Below are 23,119 nucleotides of genomic sequence, written 5' to 3' on the forward strand. Positions count from 1 at the left end.
CTCTGTGTAGGTTATTTCCACCTGTGTACTGTTTCTATGTATAGGCACCCATTCTTGGCATGTCCAGCTTTCCGATGGTGACAGTGAGTATGTACAACTGCTGACATGGTTGTAGCTGAGAAGCAGTGTGGTTGGCACTGCAGTTGCTGGAACATGGCCCTGTCATCCACTGTACTGTACCTAGGCTACTGAGACACAACCATCCAGACCCACATGCTGACCACTTTCAGGCAATATTAAACACACAACAAACATACCACACTGACCCCTACATATTTTACTCATGCAACAGTGCAGATTGGGACAGCTCTGACAAACTGTGCTCCAGTGATATTACTCCTCAAACCTACATGTTACTGCATTTCTATGTGAGGTTGTGGGGGAGGGGGTTGCACACCTGCAGACTTTAAACATCTGTAATGACTGTACTGGTATTTTGGTTACTCTGTTGGCTTCCATTTCATATTGTATTGTGACCTATCATGCAGCAAGGAGGCATATCAGTAGAGTACACATGTTGGATATTAATGGCATAAATTTCAGTTTCAGACTTCTTACCTTTCAGAACTAAAATGCAGCTGCCAGACCTGTTGTAGTATGTCTGTGTAGGTCTGGTGGGGGGCTGTTCACCATTGCCATCATTTGAGCCCCTTAGCTCGGCCTTTCTTTATGGTCATCTACACCTGTCCTGCTGGGTGAGGCTGGTGGTAGGTATGTGACCCTCATTGACATCCATGTGTGTGACCTATTGACACCCACAGTTATTTTGGCCATCACATGTACTGCAGTGTGGGTTGTCACCTTGTGTAGTGCTGCCTAGTATGTTGACACCAGTATTTGTTATGAATTTCCTGCTGTCCCATATAGCTGTCTGCTGCTATTCCACTCAGCCACCCAATTCCCTTGCATGCTTGCATCCATATCATACATACAACTATGAGAACATACTACTCCATTCAGTAATTGATAGGAAGAGTGACTTACCTTGTTGATAGGCCACTATTGAGGAAGGTGCTGGAGGACTGACTATGTTGGATGCATATTGTACACTCCCTTTACACGGTAAAGCTCAGGTAGTGTCATGCTTGGCATCCTTTTTACTGTATATGCAAGTTGGAGAGTGGTATCAGTCCCCGAGTCCCTACAGTGTCAGTGTGTGTGCTATGCATTGCCTCTTTGCCAAGGCATGGGCATACTGGGAACACCTCCTTCGGCCTACAGGGGCAAGCTAAGGATGTTCCTCCTCCAAGTCCCTCTGTGCCTGTGCTGGCCTTGGAAATGGTGGGGGGCTGTGTGGCCCTGCCCCATGCTGTTCCTGCTGCAGCTGTTTCCACAGGATCATATTGTGTAGCATGACACATACTATGAACATGTGTGTACATGTAGCTGGAGAGTACTGCAAGGCTCTACCGGATATGTCAAGGCAGTGGAACCGTGACTTGAGCGTCCCAAACACATGCTCTACAATGATCCTGGTTTGTGAGTGTGCCTCATTATGGTGCTCTTGTTCAGATGTGTGTGCATTTCTGATGGGTGTCATCAGCCACGGCTCCAGTGCATAGCCAGCATCCCCCACCAGATGGCCATATGGGATGTTCCCCCTGGCAAATGCCTGATACAGCTGTGAGCAATGCCAGATGTGGGAGTCGTGATAGCTTCCAGGACTACCAGCACACACATTCATGATAATGACCTGGGCATTGCACACAACCTGGCATTATATGAAGGGGAAGCTCTTGTGGTTTATGTAGACCCTACCCCATTCGTGGTGCTTAGATATGGATGTGCATGCAGTCTATAGCACCAACTAATTGAGGGTATTCTGCTATATGGTGGAAGAGATGCATACGTCGGGTCAATGCATCAAGGGTGGTGGGGAAATATATGTGCTCATTGGCATGTGGTGTCATGGCATCCAGGAACTGGTGGAGTGCCCTGGATGCTGATGCCTGTGAGACCCCCATGATATCCCCAGTTGGTCTTTGAAAGGTACCTGTGGCTAGTATTCTTACGCCTACACATACCTTGGTATCCACTGGGACGGGTTCCCCTCTATTAGCTCTGTGTGTGAGGTGTGGCTGGCATAGCTCAACATTTTGCTGTAGAATGTCCTTGTCCACCCTATAGCACTCTACTTTCTCCAGCTCATGTAGGCCCTGGTAGGTTACCCTGGGTCTGTACACTCTTCTCCTCCTCCTCACTGTGGGTCAGTTGTCAGCATTCTCCTCCTCACCACCCTCAATCTCTAGCACATATTGATGGAGTAAAGTAGCAGCAGCAGCCTCTAACATTTTAGTTAGTTTTGCCAGTTAAAAATTCCCATCTGTGTACACCGGTGGTGTAGATTTTGTGGGAAAAAACAGTCTTTAGGGTGTTTGCATAGTTTATAGTAGTGTGCTGGGCTGCTGCATGTGTAATTGGCTGATTCTGATACATTCCATCTGCCAGCTATGCTAGTTCTCCTTGATTGCCTTCCTACTGCTGTTTCCCTAAAAAAAAGTCTGAAAGGTGTTTGCATAGTTTATAGTAGTGTGCTGGGCTGCTGCATGTGTATTTGGCTGATTCTGATACATTCCTCCTGCCAGCTATGCTAGTTCTTCTTGATTTCCTTCCTACTGCTGTTTCTCCTTCCCAGTTCCTCCCTATTTAAGCCCCGAGGCACACCGCACATACCCAGTGCTGAAATGTAAACCATGCTGCCATTTCCTCTTTTTTTTTTTAAAACACGGTGCACAGTGCAGACACCTGCTTAAGCTATGTACACACTGCTCAGGCACATCTGACACACCCCTTCCTTAGCTGTGCTTAGCTAAGGGCAAACATGAGCCAGAGAGCTCCAATGAGCTTACAGCAACCATGATACACCCTCTTATGAAGTCATTCAGCTCTTACACTTGCACTGTTATATTGCTGCACCTACACGGTTAGGTACAACCTGACACTTTGAAGAAATACGTGATTCAGTATAACTTCCCTCATTTGCATACCCCAGTGTGTAGGTCATTAGTTACTGCACTAACAGAAACCCTTTCCCCTTGACAACCAGTGCTCCCTGATATTGTTTACATTCTGCATGCCATTGACTATAACGGCAAAATGCAGAATTAACTTAAAATTTACTTTTCTCATTTTTTGTTTTATTTTTGGCACAATCCCGTTTGCGCGCCACTGCTCTATGCTTAAGCGGCCAAGATCACTAAAAATAAGTTAAATTTTCACTATAATTAATCACTTTTCAATGCCAATGGCCTTATATTTGGCCATTGGCATGTCTAATGTACATAATACATGCATTTCCATGAGCTGTCATGCCTCCATTTTGTCAGTTGCAGAAATGTACATTTCTGCACTGACACTGTTCTAGCAATGAGACCTGGCAGTTTGGTAGATTGCAAAATCACCTCATCTGCATGGTTTTCACCAGCAAATGAGGTGATTTTCATATTTGCTGGTTTTCCATGCTTAAACAGTATAGGACCACTCATGCACGTGAAAATGGCATTATCCTGAATTGCTCATCAGCCATTTTCCATGCAGGAGCTCCTACACTGTTCCTGCATGGAAAATATGCATTCGAGAATCCAGGGGTTTATCTTTCATATTTTTTTAAAAGCTAGTTACTCACAGTTCCACACCTCTTCAAGTCTTGAAATAAACCACCAGTCTGACTGCGAGGTGACCCATGATGTCACTCCAGCTCCCAATTCTAGTCCTATGACTAAAGATGACAAGTTGGCAGCAGTAATAATGGACTCCATGAGGCAAGTTTGTGCATGGTATATGGCTGTGCAGGTAAGAAAGTGGTGTCTAGTCCACAACTATGGACCATGATGTTTAGGTTAGTATTTCCTTTATTGTAAAAAATGCACAGAGTATAACTGATGCATGCAGTGATATCTGTGGACTATGTTCTGTGGTGCATGATATACTATCTCTGTTCATCTGACATTCTCCGTCATCTTAAAATATTCATGGTCTACTGTCAGAGTTCATCTTAAAATATTTTTTTATTATCTTTTACAAAATAATACTCATTATTTTCATGTCTGAGTACTCACTGACTCCTGTTCAGTGATGCTGTAAGGCATCATATAAAAAATAATTTACAATTTTGTCTGTTTTCATGAATAGGTTCTGCTTAAATGATTACTTGATTATACAAAACTTATGAATATTGTCAACAGTGAAGTACTTCCTGATTGAATGCATTGCAGATGTAAGGAAAATTACTTATACTGCTTGTAGATTATACCAGCTTTTCTTAGATTATTCTGTTCTACTGCACATCAGATTAATTTTATGCTGTCATACACAATAAATTCTCATTTTAGAAACATAAAAAATGACCATCATTTGTGCAGTGGGAAGGGTGACGCGGCAGCAATGTAAGTTTACATGGCTGGATACTCATTTTAACATGTCATTTGTTTATGACATGTTTCTCCTGAAAGATGCTGTACATTAATACTTTTATATTGTAGGTAACTGTCTCCTTTTGGAATGGTAATTCAAGTAGCATTGCTTTTTGTCTACTTTTCATTGATGGTGTATATACTAGTTTTGCAGTGATGGATGCATGCATTTACAAACTTCTCCCACCAAAACCCCAATTCCAGTTAGACAGCTGTGTCTTTGAAGCTGATCCACAGTAATTTAAGATCAAATGAGTCATACACATCTCAAATACATGGGTTAGGTGATGGTGCAAGTGATTTTCAGGAGGGGTTACTACGAGAACTATAAGATGAGTTGGTCTGATATCATGACCTACTTGATGTAGGTGATCCTGATGTCACTTACTTGACAGTGCTACATGACCATGATTATGGGATTCCAGGGCTTGTTCCTCTCTGCTTGTCTGGACTCCCCTTTATCAAAAAGATGTTTCCTATATGCCCTAAGGGTTGCCATGAGGACACAAATATCATGGCTGAAGTTATCCTTTCTCTGCTTTGCTCCCTTATTTTCTATCAGTACTACATGTCAAAAAAAGGGGGGAGACACAGTGAGAAAGTGTGACAATACAGTTTTGAACTTTTAAATTACAAAACACTGGCCAAGTCTTCCTGCCACCCAGAGTAAATAAAAATGTTGCTTAACACAAACCATACAATTATCCAGAGAAATATCAATTTAGCCATGGGAAATTGCAAAATATTATTTACACTTGAATCAGGTCATGAATGCAGTCACTTTTGTCACAAAAAAGATCTCTGCCCTAACCCCCTGCCATTGTCATGCATTTATAATACTGCCATTTTTTATTCATCACCATCATTCCAACAATCTCCAATTCATAGCACATGCCTGTTGATTTCCTTAGCACTGCATAACTTCAGTAGTAAATTATTGAATTTATACCCATGTTTGCACAATCAGTAAATTAAACCACAGTAATGATCATTTTCTGTCATCAGTAATCATTTCCACTGCTGCTGTCATGACACCCAACTTCAGAATGACACAACTCTAGCAAATGGTCATTGTTATCATAACATGCACATCATACATGTAAATTCATTACAAATGACCATTAATTCAATAATGAAATAATATTTTAAGTGTTTTTATTGTTAAAAAAAATAATGATTTTCAAAAATATTTCCTTACTGTCATAAGTCTGTGGTATCCAAATCCATTTGCCAACTACCTTGGCTATTGGCAAATTAAAATGGTACTGCTCAACTTATTGGCAAAAATTCAGTGCCATTAACACATGCTATATGCAAAGTAGGCTAATTTATATTCATGCAACATGTCCCAAGAAGTATATGTGAATTTCGGCTTTTCTATGATCATGAAGACAAAGCCAAAGTAGCATTAACACACATCAGACTGACGTGGACACACTGTCAACAGCTCTGCAGTTCATAGCATACAACAGTTTGCAGCAGGAACATGCAAATGGACCTAGACTAATCAAAATCAGAATGTAGTCAAAAAAAATAAAATAGAGTCATCTGATTGTCAAGTTTGCAGCATTTCGAATCCCTGCTCATCCAACATTGTCACACCCTAGCACCTTAACCAAATTGCAACTTCCTAAAACTTAAAAATAAGACATGTAGTGACATTTTATTACATGTTTAATTAAGAAAACATATTACTGATCCAAAACATATTCCTGGCCATTTTGGCTTACATGCTGACCTGATATAATGTGGATGACAAGTTGTAGTATCTGATTTGTCAGACTTCTTACATCAACTTGAATTTTTTGTAATAAGCTCTTCTTAGTTTCTTTAGCTGGCTCAGTATTGTAAAAGTTGAGTCCATAGCATTTATAATCTGCCTTAGTGGGAGATTGGCTAGTTTGTAAAAGCTCTTGGATCAGTTTTTTTTTTTTAATGGCTTGCACAGATTTGTTTGCTATCCTGATCTTTTCTTAATTAAATCTACATATCACAGATCCAAAAACATATTCCTTCTTGGTCATTTGATATACTGTGGGCAACAAGCTGTACTGTCTGATTTTTCTGGCTTCTTACATCAACTTGATTTTTTTCAAGCCCTCCCACACTTCTGCTGTTGTTTTAAAAGCCAGTGTCTCTGGCTTTCAGCCCTTATGGTAATCAGACTACCAAAATCCCTCCCTCTCCCTCCGATTGCTATTGTCAGTTGTATAAACTGATTAAGTCATTTTCCTACCTATTATTTAACACAGATCTGTCATACTGAGAGCCTGCTCAGCAAACAAGTATTGCTCCTCCTCCTTCTTTACTACAAATCATTTTCACAAAGCTCCTATCTGTTTAACATCCTTGCCCCGCTCTAAGAGAATTCCTGAGTAAATACTGTGCCATCCCTGGCAGATAAAAGATTTACTATACTGTTTTGCACTTCAGTTAACTTCTTTATCCACTGATTTTTTTTCTGTTTAAATCTTTTTCAAGTATCCTTGATATTGTATTGTTTGCTGATTGCTGAGGACTGCACTTTTCAAAAGCTTTACTGGCAGTACTGCTGTGTAAGTTGCTACTTTGTATTTTTGTTGATACTTTATTGCTGTGTTCCTGCAATCTAGGCCCTGCTAAAGGTATTCTACAGTTTCCTTTGTTTTAAGTGCTTGTATGAATTTGACACGTTTGAGAGTCTCTTGGCTGATTCCCACAAAGCTCAGCAACTCTTGGTTTCCTTGCCTAAGCCTCTGATGCGAGTTCCTTGCATGGTGTTGTGCCATCCAGGTACAAGCTAAGCACTTGTATTTAAAAATCGCACTTCCAGAAATTATTTTAGTGATCAACTACTGATTTTGTGTTTTATTTGTGCATTTAGTTGTATTTAAGGCTGAAATTACAGCATTTGCTCAAACTGTCTTGCTATTGGTCTAGCTCAAAATCACTTTGTCTAGCTAGTTTGTTAAAGTTGTTTTGTTATAGCATGCACTCTCAAGCAATCTTTTTTGTGCTTTTATGTGAAGAGTACTGGGATATTCCATCTAGCCTCAATAGGTGGTGGCCTGATATATCTGAGTTGGAAAACACAGAGTTTAACCTATAAAGCTAACACTGGGATTGGAACCTGCAGTTTAGAGATGCATTGCACAAAGTCAAGTTCAGAGCAGCTAGCTTGCTTCTCAGATAGCACTAATACCATATCCTACTACTATCTAATACAATATCCTAGCACTGTTCACTCGAGTTCCTAACCCTAGTGACCACTGTAGAAGACCTCTGTTAAATTCAGTCCTCAAACCCTAATAGCCCACACCAATACAGACCCAGACAACATAGATATGCAATTTCCAAATTTCTCATAGCCAGCTTGGTAGATATGAGCATCCTGAGACAATGTAGCAATTGTCTCATGTTCACTGACAACCTTTTATTCATTAAATAAATCAACACAGTGTGTGAGAGAAGTACATACACAATTTCCTTGGAGACAAAAATCTCGCATTCAAGCAAGGTTGTAAAGAACACACACACGCCACATCTACCATACATGCTGTCTACACACATAGACCATCTTATGCTGAGGCACCAAAAAGCAATCTCCCCAAACCTCAAAGACCTCCCAAGCCTGAAAACAACAATGCTAATCCTCAGCAATCTCTAAAGCATACTCCAAAAGCAACACCAAACACTGCACTTAAGCCTACACACAATGGAGCCCCAAAAACAAAGCCCATAAGGCAAGCAAACAATTTACCCAGAATTCTTGTCATAGGGAAATCCATTATACAACACACAGATGCTTCACGTACCAAATTGGACAAGGAGATGATTATAATCAGTTGCTTATTTGGATCTGGAATCCACCAAGTTGCACATGCACTCAAGTCACTGCACTATAGGTACCAGTATGATTCTGCAATAGTCCATGGAGCATAAATGACCTGAGACATACCTTCCTGGATTATATAAAGACAAACAATATGGACCTCTCTGAATATGTCTCTCAGACTGGTATGTGGCTTGCATTGGGCATCATTCTACCTTCAACAAGAATACTGCCACAACAAAAAAAAATTATTGATTTTAACAACTAGCTATGTTTCTGGTGTCATTCCAGGGGATTTCAATATCTATCAGCCTGGAGATCATGCTCAATAGACCATGTTGTTTTGCCAAAGGTGGCCTACACTTGTCTCCCTTGGGCTTTTGGATTTTTGCTAAAATTGTATCCACCCCTTAGAGCCTTTTTTAGGCAATGCCAAAGTGATAACCCTACCAACATAGTAGATAAAACATGAAGGAGGTGTTACTCTTCAATGCTATGAACCTTAACAAGAAACCCCACACCCATTCTGGGAAATAATGTAATATGTGCCATTACTGAGACATGTTCTAAAGCCACAGAGACTACTCTGGCAGTGCCAGGCCACAGTAGCTTCCACACATTTAGATCATCAGCCACACAGTCAGGGACTAAAGGTGGAGGTGTCTTGATCTACATTAGCAATAAGTATACCTAAAGGCTGGTTAAACAGGATGATACCCTGGAGTTCATCCATGTGCAAATCACCTTAGATAGGGTCCCTTACCATATGTTAGCAAGCTATAGGTTACCATCTGTGTGACAAGAATACAACTCTTATTTAGACCTACTAGAGATTCAACCATACTGGGCCTTGTTCTCACTGCCCCCCACACCCCGCGTCATGTCCTCACTGGTGAGGTTGTATCACAAAGCTGTTTCATTCAAAATAAAAATCAGCTTGGAAAACACAGCAAAATTTGTTACAGTCAGAAAATATTCAGAAGCAACTATATCATATTAAATGACAGTTTGTCAAAACTGAATGCCCTGCCCATCCCAGAGTTCACAACAGCCTGTGCAAACTTATTCACAGAAGCACTGTATAAGCATGTAAATGGCTGCATAGAGGCTGCTGTACCTACGAAAAGTAAGTTCAAAACAAACCCAAAAACAAACCACACTGGTAGAATCATAATCTTAACAGGGTATATAACAACAGGAATCAAGTCATTGCCAAAGTCAGAAAGAGCAACTCTCAAAATGACAAGAACTCACTATAAAACCAAACAGGAAAGTAAGAGGACTAATTAAATCCAATAGGGTCAATGACAAGGTCAAGAGAGCCACAGGACATTCTACAACTATGTCCAAACCTCAAAGGTAACATCCAACAGTGTGTTAAACTGTTAGTAAATGGTACCACTTTCACTGAGCAAAGTGACATAGTAAATCTGCTGGTTAAGAAAAAGTTCAGCTCAAACTTCACCACCCTACACTTGACCCCTGTCTCCCTTTGTGAAATCTCTACCAGCATAACCCCCCCCCCCAACTATCAGCAGGGAGCATTTTATAGTGGCGCTAACTAAGGCTAAAAACACAGACTCAATAGGGCCTGACAATATCCCAGGTTGCCCCATAAATAGTCTGAGACATGACCTATCAGGACCACTTCAGTAACTTATTTATTTATTTATTTTATTTTACATTTGTGATTCTTAGGCATAGTTCTAGAAGTGACTCTCAGCAATTGAAAGTGAAGGTTAGGATCTCAGTAAGGCAGTCAGGGTTTGTAGTTTGACATGTTTTAGTTGATGTTTTTTTTTATCTTTTGATTCTTTTGTTATTGATAATAGAGTCTTTATTAGTTTTTTTATTTGGAGTTGATTGAAGTTATGTATCCAGCTTAGCTTTTAATGCAATTTTAGTTTGCTAGAAGTTTGTTGTGGCAGTTTGGAGTGGCTAGGTTTTTATATTATGAAATGAGTTAGAGGTTTCTAGGTATGGTTAAATTAGTTTAGTGTCTTATGAATGATGAGTAATTGTTGGTAGAGAGTAAGTGGTTATTTAGCTCTAGCCAGTTTAGTTGTTTTGTGTTGAGATTTGTGGTGAGTTCTGAGGGAGAGTAAGTAATCTTATCTTGCTATATAGTGGAGTGAGGTTGAGTGAAGTAATAAATAGATGTTAGAGATTAGTTAAGAAGCATTGGAAATGAGGTTTAAAGAGAGGGTAAAATCAAATTGAGTTTGAGCAATAGTTTTCTTGTGTACTTTAGGGGGAGAGGGGTTTTCAAGCTTTTTAGCAGTTGGTTTTTTTTTCTCTAGTTTAGTGGGAGTTAAGTTTTTAGTCAATGGTTACAGCTAACAGTCAAAAGTTCAGTCTAGTAGTCGAGGTTGGTCAAAAATACAAGTAACAGTTGAGAGTCAGTTGAGAAGATAGTGAAGTGGAGTAAAGAGAAGAGTTATAGTTTTTTAGGGTTTTGGAAGGGGCAGTAGTTTATAAGGAGTTTTTAACCGTTTCATTTGCCATTTTGGGGTTTGACATTAACTGTTTGGGTGACACATTTTTAACAGTGCAGATTGAAACAGCAAAGAATGGAAACTGATTAAAAAGTATAGGTCTCAGTATAAAGGTCACAATATAGTGGTCATCAAAGAAAAATAATGTAAATAAGGACCTAAACAATGAGACACAGGGATAAACAATATTTATTGTTAAGGATGAGCACTGCTTGGTCTTAAGCACTATGTTTGTTATTGTTATTTATCTAAACCACTGTAGAGTGAGATGTTAAGAGATTGAGATTGTTGAATTTGATTAGTAGTAAGAAAAAACTTTATTATAGAAGTAAAGAAGAGAATAGAGAGAATGATGATTGATATTGAAATGGATTTATTTTTATTTGATTGAGAAGGAAAGGAGGATTTATTATTTATGGGAAAGGCCTGAAACCAGGCCTGAAACCATGTTGACAGTCAAAGAATTGAAGTTGACAGTGAGATTGTTGTTTGTTCTTTGTTTTGAGATAATAATAGGAGAAAGGTAGAGTAAAGCAAGAGGGAGGAGTTTGTGGAGAGCTCAGAATTAAGGCCCCTTGAGGATAAAGAATATAATGATATTATATATGATTATGTAGAGAATTATCCTTATATTTTCTTTGGTAGGATAGTATGGATATGGGGAGATTTTTCTACTTTTTGCAATAATTATTCAGATGCAATTTTGCGAGTTGGTCAGCAGAAGGGGTACATGGTTTTGAACACAGAAGATGATTTAGAATAGGTGACAGGTTGTGAGATTGAATGTGAAGAAGAGTCTTCAGAGAATTGAGAGAGAAGAGTGGTGAGAGATATTTGGTGGGAATGCTAGATGGCTTAATTAAGTTTGTATGGTATTTGGTAAATAATGTAAAGGCATCTGGGATCAGGGTTGGAAGTATAGGGTTAGGAGGTGAAGGGAGAGGGAAAAGTAGATGCCTTGAAGTTTGAATGTTTATTTTCACCTGACCAGGTTTTTTTGACTTTTTTTTTTGAGATGAAGATAAAATTTTTTAGATTTTTTTCTTTCTTTTCTTGGTTTCTCTTGTTGATTTCTTGAAGAGGAGGTGATCTGATGGATGTTTGAGCTCTCCATTCTCCATTTAGCTTTTAGCCCATATTTTATTTTTTTTTTTAGTTTGCTTTTTTAGCCATGGGGCAGTCTTTTATCCATCCTAGTAAAGGAGCATGATAATCAAGAATTTGCAAAAAAGTTGTTTGCAAAAAGTTAAAGTTAAATGCTTTAAATAGTTAACAACTTCTCAAAGATGTGACAATGGGACAATTCAGCATGCCTGCAGGAAGGGTTCAAGGAAGTTTTTTGGGTTGAAAAGTTTTTTTTTTTGATGTTTGGAATTATTTTTTTTATTTTAATTTAATTTTTTATGTAAGTATAACTATACTAATACTATCACTATGGGGGGGTGGGGCTGCTTGGGGTTGGGTGGTTATTAATCCAGTCCAAAATTGGATTTGTTTGTTTCTGTTTTTTTTTTGTTTATGGTTGATAGTTGGTATTGTTTGTGAGAAACCATAGAGTGAGATTATTAATGTGCTGCTGCTGCTGGGAACAGGGGTCCAACAATGAAATGAAAGTATATAATATAATAATGGTTGGGGTAGGTAGTTAGATTGAAAGTAAAGTAAGTCTTCTAGATTCTGAATATTTACCAGGGGAAGATACATACAAGATTAGATAGATTGATTGTTTGTTTTTAATCTGAAGTGGTTACTAATATTATCTATTTTTGTGGTCTGTTAATGGAAGTTCATTATAAAGGGTAACCTGGAGGTTAGATTTGTTGATGATGATGGCTATGCCGCACCTCTTCTTGTTGTGTCAATATATCTAAGTATGTTGTAGCCAGGAGGAGTAATTTCCTGGTCTTCAACTACAACCTCAAGACAGGCTACATACTAAGTGAATGGAGGATGGTAATGGTTTTCCCACTCCACAAGGGTGAACCATCAACTGACTCCAGAAACTATAGACCTATTAGTCTGACTAGTCTAATAAGTTAAGCAATTAAATGAATTATCATGGAAATGATCAACCAAGACATTGAGAACCTCCAGACACAGGACCCATCCCAGTTTGGTTTTGTCAAAAAAATGTTATGCCTACTTAACCTGGTAGACTTCTTTGAGAAGGTAACCAAGGCAATAGATGAAGGGAAAATGGTGAGTACTGCCTTCCTAGGCCTAGTTAACTCATTCAACATAATATCCCACTCAGGTATTGTAAACAAGTTCACAGGACTAGGCATAAATCCCTACACAACTCAACGGATTTCCAGATGGCTCACAGATAAGACCGAAGAAGTCAGGATTGTTGAGACCACCTCCACCAAGAGGCACGTCACCAGTGGAGTACCACAAAGCTCCATGCTGGGCCCACTACTGCTTGGCATCTACTTTACAAAGGTCAAGCCTAGTGTCAAGAGTCTCAGATTCACCAAGTTCACAGACAATTGCAAATCGGAAGCCATTGTTAATTCTCCCATGACACTATTATCCTGCAAGAGGGTCTAACACAAATGACTGGTGCCAAAGACATGGATTAAAACTTAATGGACATTATAGTGCCTTTTGTGAAAGCATCTACCCAGGCAAATTACTCCATTTAAAACAGGCACTGTACTTTGAGATCTGGGAACATATGTAGACAGTACTCAGGCCTTTGACCAACATGTAGCCAAGGTAGTAAGAAAATCATTTTATTTCACCCAACTTATAAGTAAGAGTATGACATCCGGGTCCAAGGGTGTTATGGTACCATTCTATTCACCCCTTTTCAGACCTATCATTGAGTACAATGCACCCTCCGGCATGTAGCTGACTAGGCATATTCAACAGCTGTAATGCCAACAGAAGTTCCTCTCCAAGAGAATCCAGGTTATTAACACATTGTCATATACTGATCACCTTAGAGCCCTGTCTCTATACTTGGTCTCTACAGGTTGTTAAGAGATGATCTGTGCTTGGCAAAAAAAAGCATCTTTAGATCCAGCCCTAATGGAGCTTTTACACATTTGCTAAATGAGCAGCACCAGAAACACTAGATCCAGGGGGTTGAACTTTGCTTGCTACATGCATAGAACATGCTGGTGACACAGATATATGACTCAAAGGATCCCCATATTCTGTATTAGCTCCCCATCCATGTGAACCCTATTTAATTTAACCTTGACCATTGGATTGGAAGTCATAAATTCATACCCAGGCTGGCACCACATGTCTCTTATAGATAGAGGCAGACAGTAAACATTCCCTAACTAATATCAGATGGATAATCATAAATTCAGCCCTGGGCTGCCCCCCCAAGTCTCTTATAGACTGACGCCAACAGTAAACATTCCCTGACTAACATACCCACACACAACCTTTTAGCAACCTCCAAAGATACCTGTCCTATCAAACACAGCCCCACAATAAAGATGTACAAGTTACCAGAGGGTGCAATTGGCTTTGGCTGCATGACTAGGGTTATAAAGGCCTTGGTATTTATTATCTTAATTTCCATCCCCCCTCCAAAAAAAATCATGCTGTACTACATGGATATATTGGTGCTAGGATACAAAAACTAATCTTTGCAAATAAGTATTATAAATTCAAATTATTAATCATATATTCCCAGAAGGGAAAGGTAACTGGTTTCCTTTAAAAATATATATGTGACAAAGCAGATTTGGTTGAACCTAACTTACCAGTAATATCAATAGCTGATGTTATATCCCACGGTAGCTGATTCTAATCCTGATTAATACATCCCTGACCATACTTTCCTCATTGTTGTTCTGACACTTTGAAAGATGGCAACACCTGTGAAGGCCCAAGGCCATGCTGCTAGCTGGTCTGACAAGACCATGCTCATGCTCTACCTTCTCAATGGTTCATATCAGGATAAGACTGAAGCGTAGACAAGACACAGTACAATGGAAAAAAATCAGTATCTTGCAGGAGTTGGACAAACCACTGTCAATCCTGACAGGTATAATCCATTCCATCCAGCAGTGTCATTACCATTGCAATGATTTGCAAAAGTGTAGCACTGACCATCTGGCAGAGTCAGTAGACCAAGTAGCGTCAAGAAGACCAGGATTCGACAGTAATTAAAAAAAAATTGTTTCTTAATGTTCACTATTATAGTGAGTCATATTAAAGATAAAAAAAAGTTTAGCAACTTGGCATAACTAGAGGTATTTTCTAAGAAAGATATGTGTACCAGAAAATATTACTTGCAATGCTATTAAGACATGCAGAGGAAACCATGAGCATGTTTGTAATCATACATGCATCTTTTTAAAAAAAGATGCGTAGGAGTAATGTGTTAACAGATTTTAATAATATATACAAATATGACATATATTTATTAAAATAATCTGTACTATAGCTCTATAAATCAGGTACTGGGTTACAAAAAGAAGCATTTGTTAATGGATTTATAAATAATGAAAATAAAATTACACATTACAATGTATTACAATTGCATAAAATAACTTAATAGTTATATTACATGAAGCCAGTTTTGTGTTGGCCAAAGAAATGTATACATAATACAGTTGCTTAACACAGTTGTTTGCTCAAAAGTATTTCTACCTACATGTAGAACATGGCTGAAGTCTGAGACACCACACCCTAGTTAGAGATGAGGTTGGGTGAGGGTGTGGAGTTGCTGTGCCAAGATAATGACATGCAAAAACTTTACTGAGAAATGTTGCTTTAATTCTATACCTATCAAATCAAACACATTTGTACAACAAAGGAAATGCAAACATGCATGAAATGATTGCTACATTTCTATTTTTATGAAAAAGTTATACCTGAATGCAGTGGTACGTGCACAGCATAGTATGTTGAAAACAAAATTCCACACACATTTCACACATTTTTCTTTTGCATGACAAGAGAATATTGGCACAATATTACACAAATTCATACAGCTATGCATATTTAAGAGAAAATGAAAAAGAAAACAAAAAGGAGTTGTGATAACCCTCCACTGGGCCAGTAATCAAGGAACATCAGTCTTCACCACTGGCACCAGTGCGGGACGTACATTGGGAGGATAACAGGTACACACACAGTATTTCCAGATGCAGCTCTCTGCATCAAGTGCAATTTCCCTTAAGAGCACACAAAGACCACAGTCAGTCCAGGGCTGCTTTCTCCCTCTTTCTCCAGGTCCCCAATAAGACTCCCCACTGGCACAGCTATTGAGTTGAGATCTCAGCTGAGTGGCCAAGCCAAGACCTCCAGCACCCTCTCTGTCCAATCAGTGCTTCATGTCCCTGCCTAAGTAGCTGACACACACACTCTTTGAGGTTTGATTTACACACACACACACACACACACACACACACACACACACCTGGGAAAGGTTGGCACAGATTTACTGGCTATGCCCCCTTTTGCCTAGACTATAAGGTAGTTATCACTGCCAGCAGCCAACTCTTATCAGCTACCTTAAGGTCCTTAACAAAGGGTGCCCAATCTTACTGTGTAATTTTAATATTAATATTAATATTGATACAAATTGTAGTTTGATCAAGAGCAAGGCTATTAGAAGTGGCCCACAGTGTCATCAAATAAACATGCAAGTACTCTCAAAATGTAAATATTTCTACAAAAAATCACCCACAGTGAAAGGTTTAAATATATTTAATAATAAATAATAAAATAACAAGAAAATACCCAGTATATATTCACAGCAACATCAGAGTTAAAAAAACACAAATATTTAAAGCAACATTGCAGGACAGTCTCAAATAAATGAAGAAACATCTAAACTATGCTTCAGGTATATTCCTGACTGAATCTAAGAAAATTACTATACCCTAGTTAACCTACTTAAGAGCAAGGCAGATGTGGTGAATGGATCTTCTAGTTGTTGTCAGGTCCAAGACAGAATGCAGAATGCTCTGTCTCACTCAGAGACTTCCCAAATTAATATCTCAAATACCACTGCAGGGATAGCTCAGAGAATGACATCACTTCCCATCATAGCTCAGAGAATGACATCACTTCCCATCATCCAACCCCATCCCAGGTGAAACCCCAATGCTGGAAGTCAGCCGTATTCAGCATTCACCTGTGAAAACACATAGACCTCAGACCTTTGGCAGATGTTGGAAGTCATAAAACAACTGCATTTCCCTACATTTCAAAACCAATAACAATTTCACTTTAAAGACAACACAGAAAACTCCCCAGTTTTAGACACCATGTCTCCTTGCTGCATTATAACTGAAAGACATCATCTTCTATTGTGCAGCCATAAAGAAACTCAATTTCAGCTACCCCTCTGAAGTTTTGCTGGACTGAAGCCAACCTGCTGTGCTCCAATCTCCACTGTCAAAATATATACATTCAAATAGTCATAACAGTGCATGCACACCTCTGTTCTATTCCAGCAGGGCACACTGTGGCTACATTCCAAGCACACACACTTTTATAAACTATCTTTTCAACACACATGTCTGCACAAACCTAGTCCAATATACACATGACAAACAGCTCCAATACAGTTGTAACACAAGCATCTTACACAAACCATGTTGACATTCACAAATGACACACAACTATCCACAAAATGTCATATAGCTGGGCTAGCAGCATCTCCTTCCATCAGAGGAGTTAATTGCTTAGAGAGGAATCATGTATATCAAAGAAATACAAATACAGTTAAAGAAGAGTTGTCTTTGCTCTTTTACTTACAGCTTAAGAAGAAATGGAATATAATCACCAGCGACAATAAAGGAAATTAGATCATACGCACCTATGTGGCATGGAATGTCACACTTCTAGCAGCCTAAACACATCTTGCATTCCAGAGCATTTTCTGAAAAATACACTTAAAAAGCACAAGATAAACGCATCAGTAGCTTGTGAAGAATAAAATACATTAAATAGTGCAAATAGCAAAGTTATCAGTAAGAAGGATTCCTTACAGTGATAATAGTCAGTCAATTCAGTCTTTCCATAAATATTATAATATATTACAGTGCCCACAACCCCAAATTGTATTTTTACTATACTTTCACAGGCTGTCATATCTTAGAAATTGTACAACCTAGATATCATTAGAACAAATTTTCTTTAACAGACATAACCTTTCATATGGTAAGAAATTCCTCTATGAGTGCATGTTTATTGAGATATTTACAGAAATATGAAACACATAATTGTATAATTATCAATATAAATAACATTAGATATTGCTCAAGATGTGCAACTTAAATCGCAAATTTCAAAGAAGGTTTTCTTCAAAAACATATGTGGTTTCAGGTGATGTCATGTAACAGCTTGTAATTCACTTGTTATTTGAAGTATTAATTACATATGGAAATATTATTTACTCTCATAATTGCTAAAAACAACTAGTAGCATCTCAGGTACAGTGTGATATAAAAAGACATAGACATCTGCCCAGTGCTTTGAATGTCAAAGTGAAGAAATTCAATGAAGCACAGTTAAACAGCGGGAGTAACTATGACTCTCTTAAGGTAGCCAAATGCCTCTTCCTCTAATTAGTGATGTGCATGAATGGATGAATGAGATTCCCACTATTCCTACCTACTATCTAGCAAAACCACAGTCAAGAGAATGTACTTGGCAGAATCAGTGGGGAAAGAAGACCTTGTTGAGCTTGACTCCAGTCTGGCACTGTCTGCCACCATGGCATATCACACCATACCCCTCAGTATCATGTAGGGCTCACAAATATTAAAATATAAACAGAAATATGAAAATATGAATGACAGGTAAAAAGCAATGATTAATTGCTTGCTGCTGGACATCCTAGATTAACAATCTTGGTGTCATCTTGTTAATAACTCATACTTTCCACTAATGCTTTTTATTAGCTGCCCCTTCACAAAAACATAGTACCCATGTTCTCCCACCTCCTTCAACACAAATCTTCTTGGTGTTTGTTTGTGTGTTCCCCTCTTTGTTTGTCTCCCTTTTTTATTTTTTCCTATCCCCTCTTTATATGCTTTAATGAAATCATCAGGTTGTCAACAAAAGAATATAAATCGCTTTTCTTTTTGAAAAATCATTTTTCTGCACTGTGAAGTCTGCAGCTTTCCTTAAATGCTTTATGCTGACTGTGTTTAACCATGCTATTTCGTGATATTAAAAAAAGTAACATGATTCCTCACTCTTTTGGGAAGTATTTTACAACTTCATTCTCTTTTGCAAGAAGTGGGCATGTTTTCATAAAAAGACTTTGCTTTTCTGTATTCATCACAAATTACTTTCACTGACTTATTTACACATCTGTGTGGCGCCACTATTCACAGATAGCCATAAGTCATTTCCAAAGCCCCAGACTATGAATACTGGCCTAACAGTAAAAGACACATACACAGCATTATCTTCATGTTATGTAGATTACATTACATGGGACTAATCTAATCAGAGGGAGGAGATCATAAATCTAATGATAAAAAATTGTGTATTCAGGAAAAATAAATGTCTTTTATTTCTTATGTAATAACAACACAATAAATAAGTATTGTAATCCATTATTCCGCTGTGCATGCTGAGATGAAATTCAAAGCAAACAGTTCTAATGGAAACTGGGTATAATGCAAGATGTCAGAATGCACAGTGAACAGCTATAAATATATGTAGATGAAGCACTTACATTTTAGACTGTAACTCAGTCCTTCTTTCAGACTTAATTATAAAACTTTCAAGCAATAACAGCAAGAAGATTAGTTACAAAAAGCATATAAGAATGTTATGGTACCCTTAGTTGCTTCAGTACAACACACTTCTGAGTTTGATTCAATTCCATTGGCTGTTCAAACATTTGCCATGTTACCTATGACATATCACAAATGTAAAAAATCTTTTTTCTGCTGAAATATATAGGATTTTTTTTTACTTCTGATCCAAGGCAAATTCAGCAAAGAAGAATTCCAAGCCATTAGTGTGTTCTGTATACCGAGCAGAATTTGAAACAACAGTCACAGTGGAAACTTGGTATAATGTAAAATATCAGCCCTTAGCAGTGAACACCTATAAATATATGGATATAGCACATTTTTGTAAAAGGGCATATATTGGTCCCTTTTTCACATTTTACTATGAAACTTGAAATTCTACCCACAAGACAATAGGTTGCAAAAACACACAAGAATCATATTCTGTTCTTGGGGTTTCTATGCTGAACTTGAAACAACACCATTAGTTGCTCAAATATTTGGCATGTTAACTATTAACTATGGAATAATGCAAAGGAAAACATTATCTACATTGTATATGGATTAATAGAAAGACAAATATATAGACAGGTAGATAGATATATATATATATATATATATATATATATATATATATATATATATATATATATAATGAAAGAAAACCACAATCCACCAGCAATTTTAGGCACTAGTGTATATTCCATCTTAAACCCCAACCAATAAACCAGATTCACTCCTATGAACTTCTTCATGTCAGGAAAATTGGTCCTGTTTATGTCATCATATGTCATCAGTATAAAACCACTAAGACATTCAAAGGAGTTTGTAAAAACATTTATTGCTTAGATAGCAGCACATCTAAACTTCACTAATAATATACATAGACAACCCTAGCATAGCAGAACTACAGAGTTAAATACATGTACCAAGACACTCTAGAACATTCCTTCTATTCACATTTTGCATCATTAATTAGCAGAAGAAATATACAGTTATTACTCAGAGACTGTTAGCCAGCATATTTTTCACATACTTTGCACTTTCTCATGACCTCATTTACACAGTTACACAAAGCTGCATTCAATATAACACCAATAGCAAACAAAGGCAAAACTACCAAGACATACCCCAGGATTCAGCAAGCTCTGCACGGCATGCAGGAATAGTGCAAGAGCTGCTGCAGGCAATATGTCAGCTGTGTGATCCAGGAATAAGCTCCAGGGACATGCACGAGCGCTCCTGCACTATTCCTGCATGGACACAACCCCTATATGCTAATTACCTCATTTGCTGGTAAGAAACATGCAAATGAGGTAAATTAGTGATCCAGAAAGCAGGCAGGCGTCCGTGCAGCAATAGTGTAGACTGCAGAAATGTATTCAGCCAGTAGCTGAATACATTTCTGAAAACTACAAAACGGAGGCATGACAGCTCGTACAAACACATGTATTAGAAGGGTTAGGCATACCAAAGGCCAAATATATGGCCATAAGCATGAAAAGTAATTTCAAAATTATAAAAAGTAACTTTTTTTTGTTGGCCGATTTTGGCCGTTTAAGCACAGGGCAGCGGTGCACAAATGGGATCGGCCCAAAACTAATAAAAAAAGCTGGAAATAAGCTTTTAAACCAAAATCATAATTTTGCCATAATAGTCAAAAGCATGCATAACACAACAAGACCATGGAATAGTGGTTGCTAACGGGGAAGGCTGAGTGTCGGTTTTGTAACCATGCATTAGCAGCCAATCCTATGCAAATGCGGGCAATGATACTGAATCACAGATTTCCCCTCAGTGCTAGCTTGCACCCAACCGTGTAGGTGCAGTAAGACCATGGTGTAAGCTTAAGAGCTAGATGACTTCATAAGGGGGTGTGTCATGCATGCTGTAAGCTTATTGGAGCTCTGTGGCCCATGTTTGCCCTTAGCTAAGCACAGCTAAGAAAGGGGGTGTGTCTGAGGGTGCCTAGCAGTATTTACATTGCCTAAACGGGTGTGCGTGCTGTGCACCGGGTTTTAAACAAACAAAAAAACAGGAAATAGCAGCTCCATTCACATCTGAGCACTGTGTTTGCGCGGCACACCTCGGGGCTTAAACAGGAAGGCAATGGGAAGGGAAAACAGCAGTAGGAAGGTAATCAAGGAGAACTAGCATAACTGGCAGGTGATATGTATCAGAACCAGCCAATTACACAGGCAACAGCCCAGTCCAGCACACTACTATAAACTATGCAAAATCCTTTCCCTCTGGTTTTTCCCACAAACTCTACACCACCGGTGTACACAAATGGGGAAATTTTACTTAACAAAAGCAACAAAATGATAGGGGCTGATTTTGCTCTCATGAATCAATATGTGGAAGAGGCTGAGGGTGGTAAGGATGAGAATGCTGATGACCAACCCACAGCGAGGAGAAGGAGAAGAGTGTACAGACCCAGGGTAACCTACCAGGGGCTACATGAGCTGGAGATAGTGGAGTGCTATAGGGTGGACAGGGACCTCCTACAGCAAATTGTTGAGCTGTGCCGGCCATGCCTCACACACAGAACCAACAGAGGGGAACCCATCCCAGTGGATATCAAGGTATGTGTAGGCTTAAGAATACTAGCCACAGGTACCTTCCAAAGGCCATCTGGGGATATCATGGGAATCTCACAGGCATCAGCATCCAGCGTACTCCAGCAGTTTCTGGATGCCATGTCAGCACATGCCAGTGAGCACATATATTTCCACAACACCCGTGAGGCATTGACCAGCAATATGCATCTCTTCCACCAAATATTAGAATACACTGAGGTAGTGTGTGCTATGGACTGCATGCACATACACATCAAAGCACCACCTGGTGAGCGGGGTAGGGTCTACATAATCGGAAAGGACTTCCCCTCCATCAACTGCCAGGTTGTGTGCAATGCCCAGGGCATTATAATGAATGTGTGTGCTTGCAGCCCTGGAAGCTATCACTACTCCCACATCTGGCATATGATGCAGCTGTACCAGAGATTTGCCAGTGGGGACACCCCATATGGCCACCTAGTGGGAGATGCTGGTTATGCACTGGAGCCATGGCTGATAACACCCATCAGAAATGCACACACACCCAAACAAGAACTCCATAATGAGGCACACGCACAAACCAAAATCATAATAAAGCGTGTGTTTGGGATGCTCAAGTCATGGTTCCAGTGCCTGGACATATATGGAGGAGCCTTGCAGTACTCTCCAGCTACACGTACCCAAATTGTCATTGTATGTGCCATGCTACACAATATGATCCTGCAGAAACAGCTGCAGCAGGAACAGCACTGGGCAGGGCCACACAACCCCCACCATTGCCAAGGCCAGCACAGGCACAGAGTGACATGGAGGAGGAACAACCTGAACCTGCCCCTGTAGGCAGAAGGAGGTATGCCCAGTATGCCCAGGCTTTGGCAAAGAGGCAATGCATAGCACATACAATGACACGGTAGGAACCCAGGGAATGTCATCTCTCTCTGACTCACACATACAGTAAAAAGAATGCCAAACATGACACTACCTGTGCTTAACCATGTATAGGAAGTGTACTATGTGCATCCAACATAGTCAGCTCTCCAGTACCATCCTCAATACTGGCACAGCCACAATGTAAGTCACTCTCACTATCAATTGCTGAATGGAGTAGTATGTT

This window comes from Protopterus annectens, chromosome 5.part0, assembly GCF_019279795.1.
Source record: "Protopterus annectens isolate FY-2018-M chromosome 5.part0, PAN1.0, whole genome shotgun sequence".
Taxonomy (NCBI): domain Eukaryota; kingdom Metazoa; phylum Chordata; order Ceratodontiformes; family Protopteridae; genus Protopterus; species Protopterus annectens.